Source organism: Solanum tuberosum, unplaced genomic scaffold (genome assembly GCF_000226075.1).
Source record: "Solanum tuberosum cultivar DM 1-3 516 R44 unplaced genomic scaffold, SolTub_3.0 scf00030, whole genome shotgun sequence".
NCBI lineage: Eukaryota > Viridiplantae > Streptophyta > Magnoliopsida > Solanales > Solanaceae > Solanum > Solanum tuberosum.
The window spans coordinates 2,545,276-2,553,249 of NW_006238956.1; positions in this window are offsets into that span (position 1 = coordinate 2,545,276).

A 7,974-nucleotide genomic window follows, 5' to 3' on the forward strand; every position below is an offset into this window, starting at 1 on the left:
AAACCCCCCCCCACCCCCCCCCCCCCCCCCCCCCCCCAATCACTTCATCTCCCCATTTTTTCTTCTTCTTGGATCTTATCTATCGTTTCAAATTTTAATTTTTTCTCAACTAATGATAAATTAAACATGAGAGAAAAATAACAATGAGATTCATTTATGAATAATCAGTACAATAGAAGATGATTTAATCAAGCAACTCCATACGTATACTATAGTTTTTCTTTTGCTTGTATCAAATATTCAAAATAAAAGAATGAAAATGATCATTTTTGCTATTTCCACCCACCATGAAAATAATATAAATTGAAAAAATATGAACTTGTAAGTTCATTTCAAGTTTGAATCTTTGATATCTTAATTAAGAATAAGAGATTAAAATAAGAATAAAAAGAGAAAATGAACAATGACAATTGGATCATCCATAGAAAATTTTATATTAATAAAAATATTAATCTTTTTTTTAGATTGACAATTAGACAAGACGGCTATCGATTTTACTTAGATCTCCAGTTATGAATTGGGGTATAATAAATTGGGGATTGAATTAAAATAGGTCATTAGAAATATATCATAAAATGAATTGTTTTTTAAAATATTATTTTCAAACTTATTGAGTCAAAATATGAATCATAAGCAGTTTTTATTATTTATTTGAGAAGGATTGAATTGCGATGGATCATTGAGTGTTGATTAAATCTTAAATTCTCCACATTTCCATACATTCTTTGCTTGTTATTGTCTTGGGCCCGTTACAAGTGTAGTTATAAAATTGTCTTCTATTTGATAATTTTGTACCCTGCATATTTAAATTCAAACTAGAATCTAGTTAGCCTTTATCTTTTCAACCGCCGATAAATTATTCTTTGTGGGATTCGAACCCAACTCTTAGTTGAGTATTTTTACTGACGACGACTACTCACTATTTTGATTGGTTTTGAAGAGTGATTTGAATGTTATCAACTATATGAACATCAAGACTTGTAATTATTTTGAAAAATATCTTGGGATTCTGATTTTTAACAAAAACAAATCATGTAAAGCGTGATTACCGATTCATACTAGACAACCATAAAACAAAACTTGAAGATGAAAAATCAGGTTCCTAATATAGAGGGTTGAGCAACTCCAGTAAAAGTTGTTAGCAAGTGTAGTAAAAATTAGCAAGTAGTATGGTGTGTTAGGTTTATCATTTAAAAGTTAGTTACAAGACTGATGATGTGACATTAGTTAGTTACAAAGTTTTTATAGATATTTTGTACTCTTTCATTGATAGAATAGTATAAAAGGGCATACATGTACAAATTCATTGTATCAAGACATTAATGCAAGTCTATCCTCTTTCTTTCTCTTCCAAATGCTCTGTAGTTTGTATTGATATTCAACCTCCATTCATGGAATTATCATGGTATCAGAACCTTCGATTGCAAAGGGTTAAAGGATAAGTAGCTAACTAAAAGGTGCACAGATTCACCATTATTGTTCAAAGGTGAATTGAAAGGAAGCATCAAAAGTAAAGCTAAACAACAATGGTGAATGGAAGTGCAACTGAGAAAACAAGCACTGGAAATGGAACTTCGAGTCAAGCTGTATTTTCAGTAATTAATCACAATCATCCATTATTTCTTAATTAAGAATAAGAGATTAAAATAAGCATAAGAATAAGAGATTAAAATAAGAATAAAAAGAGAAAATGAACAAAGACAATTGGATAATCCATAGAAAATTTTATATTAATAAAAATATTAATCTTTTTTTTAGATTGATAATTAGATGAGACATCTATCGATTTTACTTAGATCTCCGGTTATGAATTGGATTATAATAAATTGGGGACTGGTTTAAAATATGCCATTAGGAAGATATCATGAAATGAATATCTTTTAAAATATTACTTTCAAACTTATCGAGTCAAAATATGAATCATATGTAGTTTTTATTATTTATTTGAGAAGGATTGAATTGTGATGGATCATTGAGTGTTGATTAAATCTTAAATTCTCCACATTTCCATACATTCTTTGCTTGATATTGTCTTGGGCCCTGTTACAAGTGTAGTTATAAAAATTGTCTTTTATTTTATAATTTTGTACCCTGTATATTTAAATTCAAACTAGAATCTAGTTAGCCTTTATCTTTTCAACCGCCGATAAATTGTTCTTTGTAGAATTCGAACCAACCTCTTAGTTGAGTATTTTTATTGACAACGACCGCTCACTCTTTTGATTGGTTTTGAAGAGTGATTTGAACGTTATCAACTATATGAACATCAAGACTAGTAATTATTTTGGAAAATATCTTAGGTTTCTGATTTTTAACAAAAACAAATCATGTAAAGCGTGATTACCAATTCATATAGACAACCATAAAACAAAACTTGAAGGATGAAAAATTAGGTTCCTAATATAGAGGGTTGAACAACTCCAGTAAAAGTTGTTAGCAAGTGTAGTAAGAATTAACAAGTTGTATGATGTATTAGGTTTATCATTTAAAAGTTAGTTACAAGACTAATGAGGTGACATTAGTTAGTTACAAAGTTGTTATAGATATTTTGTACTCTTTCATTGATAGAATAGTATAAAAGGGCATACATGTACAGATTCGTTGTATCAAGACATTAATACAATTCTCTCCTCTTTCTTTCTCTTCCAAATGCTCTGTAGTTTGTAACGATATTCATATCAAAAGCCTTCCTAAATAACAGTTAATTCATGTTATAGAATACATCTAGCTATCTAGTGGCATCTCCAACCTAATTGATTGCATACAAAGAAATTTCGTATGGGAATCGATAGACATGAAGGGAAAACTTCGCTTATTAAAGTGGGACATAATTACTAAGGATAAAGAAGAATAGCGGTTAAGGATCCAAAAGTGTAAATCGAAGAATGAGGCTCTCCTCTCAAATTATATTGGAGATTGATTAAGAAACCACAGGACTTTGGGAAGCATTTTTGATTAATAAATATATTAGAAAAACAAATAATAACTAAACAGAGACACTTGAAAAGAATCAGCCATACGTGGAAAAATTTGGGAAAAGGGTAAAAAATATCCCTTAACTTTAGTTTATTAGTTGACTATATTCCTGCCGTTAAAACAAAGTTATTTATACCCTTGTCGTTACTATTTTCATTGTTTATACCCCTCAATTGATGGAAATTCCCAAATTGATTCAAATTAATCCAAATTTTTTAAAAAAAACCCATTACTCATTTTAAACCCAATGCCCCGACCCTCTAACGCATAACCCGTATATCCCACTGATTTCAACCCCATTATTCAATCGTAAAAAAGAAATCTCTTTCACGACAAGAGAAAAGTAATTGATGATGGGTGCTTGAACAAAAAGTCAAAAAAGAATCATGTTGTGTTTTGCGATGATCAATCTAGAGAGTCGAAAGAAAGTTTTGTTGGTGAAATTGAATTCGAAATTAGAGGCTGTGGAAAAAAGGATTGAGGTCTTGAATATGGTGAATAATGGGCATTGGGTTATTGGTGATGTTGCAGGTTCAATTTCAAGTGGAAGAAAAATTCTCCATCAACTTCATTTTTCTGAGCTTTTTTATCTTCACTCGAAAATGCAAGATCCGTCAAATCCAAATTCCATTAAGTTGCCGACGAAGACGTCGTTTTCAGCTGCATTCCGTCCATCGCACCACCAACGAGCTCACTCGGAGGTGAATTTCCGGTTGCGGGAGGATCTAATCAAGAAAAGTGTAATCCATCGCAAACACTTATTAATGATTCTTTCATGTCTCTCAAACCCAACTATGATTATTCCATTCCATTTTCCACTGGTTCTTTCTAGGATTTTTGAGGAAGAGTAGAGGGTGGAGTAGAGTTTTTTTTTTCTTTTGGGGGTAATTTAGCTGCTCTATCAAAATTGTTTATTGACCGGGTTGGAACGGGTTATGCGTTAGAGGGTTGGGGCATTGGGTTTAAAACGAGGAATGGGTCTTTTTTTTTAAAATTTGGGTTAAATAACTTTGTTTTAACGGCAGGGGTATAGTCAACTAATAAACTAAAGTTGAGGGATATTTTTGACCCTTTTCCCGAAAAAATTATACTACCTTAAAAACATGAACTTCCTAACTTGAATGTTAAATTACTATAATGCCCCCAACTTAAAACACTCAATTTTTTATATATTATATATTTAATATTATATTTATGCACACTATATTATATTAAATGCAGACAACTTTTCACATTTATGGATAGTGACTTTTCTGAAAGGTTGTGATTTTTTTTTTTATAGAGTTGTGACTTTTTCGATGAGTTATGACATTTTTGAAAAGTTGTGATTTTTCTGAAGGGTTGTAACTTAGCTGAAAAGACACGATAAACACATTTTCATACTATCCTTTGTTGTCTATAAATAGAGGGGGTTTCTCACACTTTTAAACTACGAATTTTGTAAGTTTCTATTCTTCTACTTAAAACAAGAAAGATTGTGAGAGTTATTCGATTATGCAATTACAATGTTTTTTTGTGGGTAAATTAGATAGATCAATAAAAATTGATGCAAAAAGGAAAATGAAAAAACCAACTTCAAACGAGAAAAGTATCGTGATAATTAATATGCACTCATTTTCATAGCCCTTAAATATACTTTTGCAGCAACTCTTCCTTGACAAGAAGTTCAATGATTTTCTGTTGCACAAACTATAACTTGGTGTTCAGAATCTGAAAATTCTCGAACTCTTGGAGAAAAAGTATTTGATCAAAAACTTGTTGGAAGAATCCAAACTACATTTAATAAGTACTCTTTCGTTTTCAATTTATTTGTTGTACTTTTATTTTTATTCAGTTTAATATAGAATGTTCTTTTTTTCTTGGGGATGAGGACGCATATTTAAGACCACAAAGTTAAAAGACATTTTTATATATTCTACATATGATTCTTAAATTAAAAGTCTTCTTTATTTTTAAAAATTTCATATCAAATTAAAATTAGACCAATCTATATCTATATTTTTTTTTTTTATCTATACTACCTTAAAAGAATGAATTAATAACTTAAATGTCAAATTATTATAATACCCCTAACGTAAAACACCAATGTAGTATATCTTCTATATTTTATATTGTATTATATTTATTTATGTGTATTATATTATATTATATTAAAGGCAGACAACTTTTCACATTGAAGGGTTGTGACATTTTCGAAGAGTTATAACTTTTCTGACGAGTTGTAACCTTTTTGAAGGGTTGTGACTTTTCTATAGGTTGCGACTTTTCCGAAGAGTTGTGACTTTTTCGAAGGGTTGCGACTCCAAAGAGTTGTGACTTTTCCAAAGAGTTGCGACTTTTTCGAAGAGTTATGACTTTTCCGATGAGTTTTGACCTTTTAAAGGGTTGTGACTTTTCTAAAGGGTTGTGACTTCTTTTTGATAAGGCACCACAAACAGTTTTTCATAAACTACCATTTGTTGTGCGTAAAAAGAGGGACTTCATCAAATTTTTAAACTACATTTAAAAAAAATATTATTACTATTATTATTATTCTTAAAACACACAATTTAGTATATCTTCTATATTTTTATGATAAGAAACAATATGCACATACTAATACTACACATTTTTAACTATAAATGGATGGGGTTTCCTCACATTTTTAAACTACGATTTTTAATGTTTTCTATTCTTCTCTTCTTAAAACCTCAAGTTTGATTTACAAACGTTGACAATCTCAAAGTTCAGTGAAATTAGAACACTCCATAACATGAATGTTAAATTAATGTTATACTCCAACTAAACATCCAATTTAGTGTATGCTCTATATTAATTTGATATCAATATTTATTTATATTATATTATATTAAAAGTAAGAACACCTACAAAACAATAATAACAAAGTAATGCACTATGGGAAAGGGAAGTAGAAAGTTTATTTAAGAGGTGTAACTAAGAGATTTTAAGAGTGACTATTTTTATTTAGCAATATTCATATTATTTTTAAAAATAGTGTGGTACATGGTTTGATTTTATTGCACGTGCATCAAAACTAGTATTATAAAAGGTTGAGAACTTTGCAAGGAATGTGCTATATGGGGAGATAGGCAACATAGAAAATATCAGTTTATGATTTAATAAATGGATTCCACACAACATGCCATTCGATAAAATTATTTAGATTTAAGTCACCGGCGGCCCCTTAAATTTGTCCATATAATTCACTTAAACACTTCAACTAGCCCGATTCCACCCGCCTAAACCCTTCGCTCTTTCTCTTTCTTCCCCTGTCACACATTATATTCTATTCCTCCAGTGATTTTTGTGAAAATAATCGACGTCAATAAATTATTTCAAAATCGACGATGAAGAGAAATACAAAGTATATCAAATTGCTTATATCATTTTAAATAAGTTTAATGAATGGTCATAATTGCTCGATCGGAGTTCTTGAAAACAACGATACACTAATGTGATCAACTTTTTAACTCTAATGGCCGATTTTTTTTCCTTGCAAATTCAATTAGCAGATTCAATTTGTTAATTACAAAAAATGAAGAAAAAAAAAAGAACCAATACAAAAGGTAGAGAATTTGAAGTCTTTAAAATGGTTGGTTAAAGAAGAAGAGGATTGGTACATGAGTGTGGGGTGGGGTTATGAATTAAGAGATTAGTGTTTAATTAAATTAATTTTTAGTTATTTAGTGAATGCATGCCAAGTGTCAAGAATATAGATACAAATTTATTTAATTTTTAAAATAAAAATAAAATTAAAATTAAAAATAAAAATCCATTCACGTGCTCAATAGCAGTGAGATACACTTATTTTGCTATATCAAAAGTTGTGTTTATTAATAGGTACGTGATTTAAACAATTTAAGTGTTCAATAAGTACAAGTGCTAGTTGAAATGTCTAAGTAAATTATATGGACAATTTTAAAGGGTCATGAATAACTTAAGCCAATTATTTATGAGTCATTGATGAAAAATGATATTAACAAAACAGTTTGTGACACCATTAACCATGGCTCATGGAATCTTGAGAGTATCACTAGCTAGTTCCATTCCTTGAGAATTAGCAAATAGTATTAACGCTCTACATGCATATTCCCAAAAACTCGAATCCCAAAGATAATATCACGTGGTTTATAACTGCACATGCTGACTTAACTGCAAAATTGGCCTATAATTTTTAATGGCCAAAAAATTTGGTTAAAATTTGACTAGAAATTTAAAAAATTTATAATATTTTTTTATTTTTAAATAAATTGATCTTTTTTTCTTTTTTAATTAAAAGATGATAAAGTTAAAAAGCTAAATACGTTCAAAAAGGTAAAATAACACATAAAATATCATTCTGACCAAATTCTGGCCAAATTTTCTGGGTCATATCTCAAGCAACTTTAAGTGGGTTTGGAAACTTAGATGCCCAAGAAAAATAAAATACATTTTCTAGCTTTGAAACCATAATCGTCTACCAACATATCACTACCTCAACTCTATATATAATATATAAGAAGAATTATTGTTGAGCCCTTTTGCAAATTGTGTAAATGCGTATAAATTTCCAAACACATATTTCTTCAATGCAGTACAAACGTAAACGTTGGGGTAAACTTGGCATGACAAATAAAATTAATAACTATAATGATCATGATTGGATTAACAAATGTATGAAACTATCTAAACCTAAGATGAACATCTCAATCCATTGGGAAGATTCTTTTCTTTTTTATTTGTGGAACATTTAGTTAACACGAAACCACATGTAGCTACTTCTGTTTGTAATGATACATAATATATTATAATAAATAAAGTCCTTTTTAACCCAAAAAAATATACTCCCTCCATTTCATATTAAGTTAATTTTTGATGTGTTTCACATCCTTTAAGAAAAGTAGATTAAGACATAAATTGAACTTAGTTTTCCATTTTTACCCTTATTAATTATTGCCAAATTTATGATTAAAATAACTAAATATTAATTAATCACTAATTCCAATACTAACTAATGAA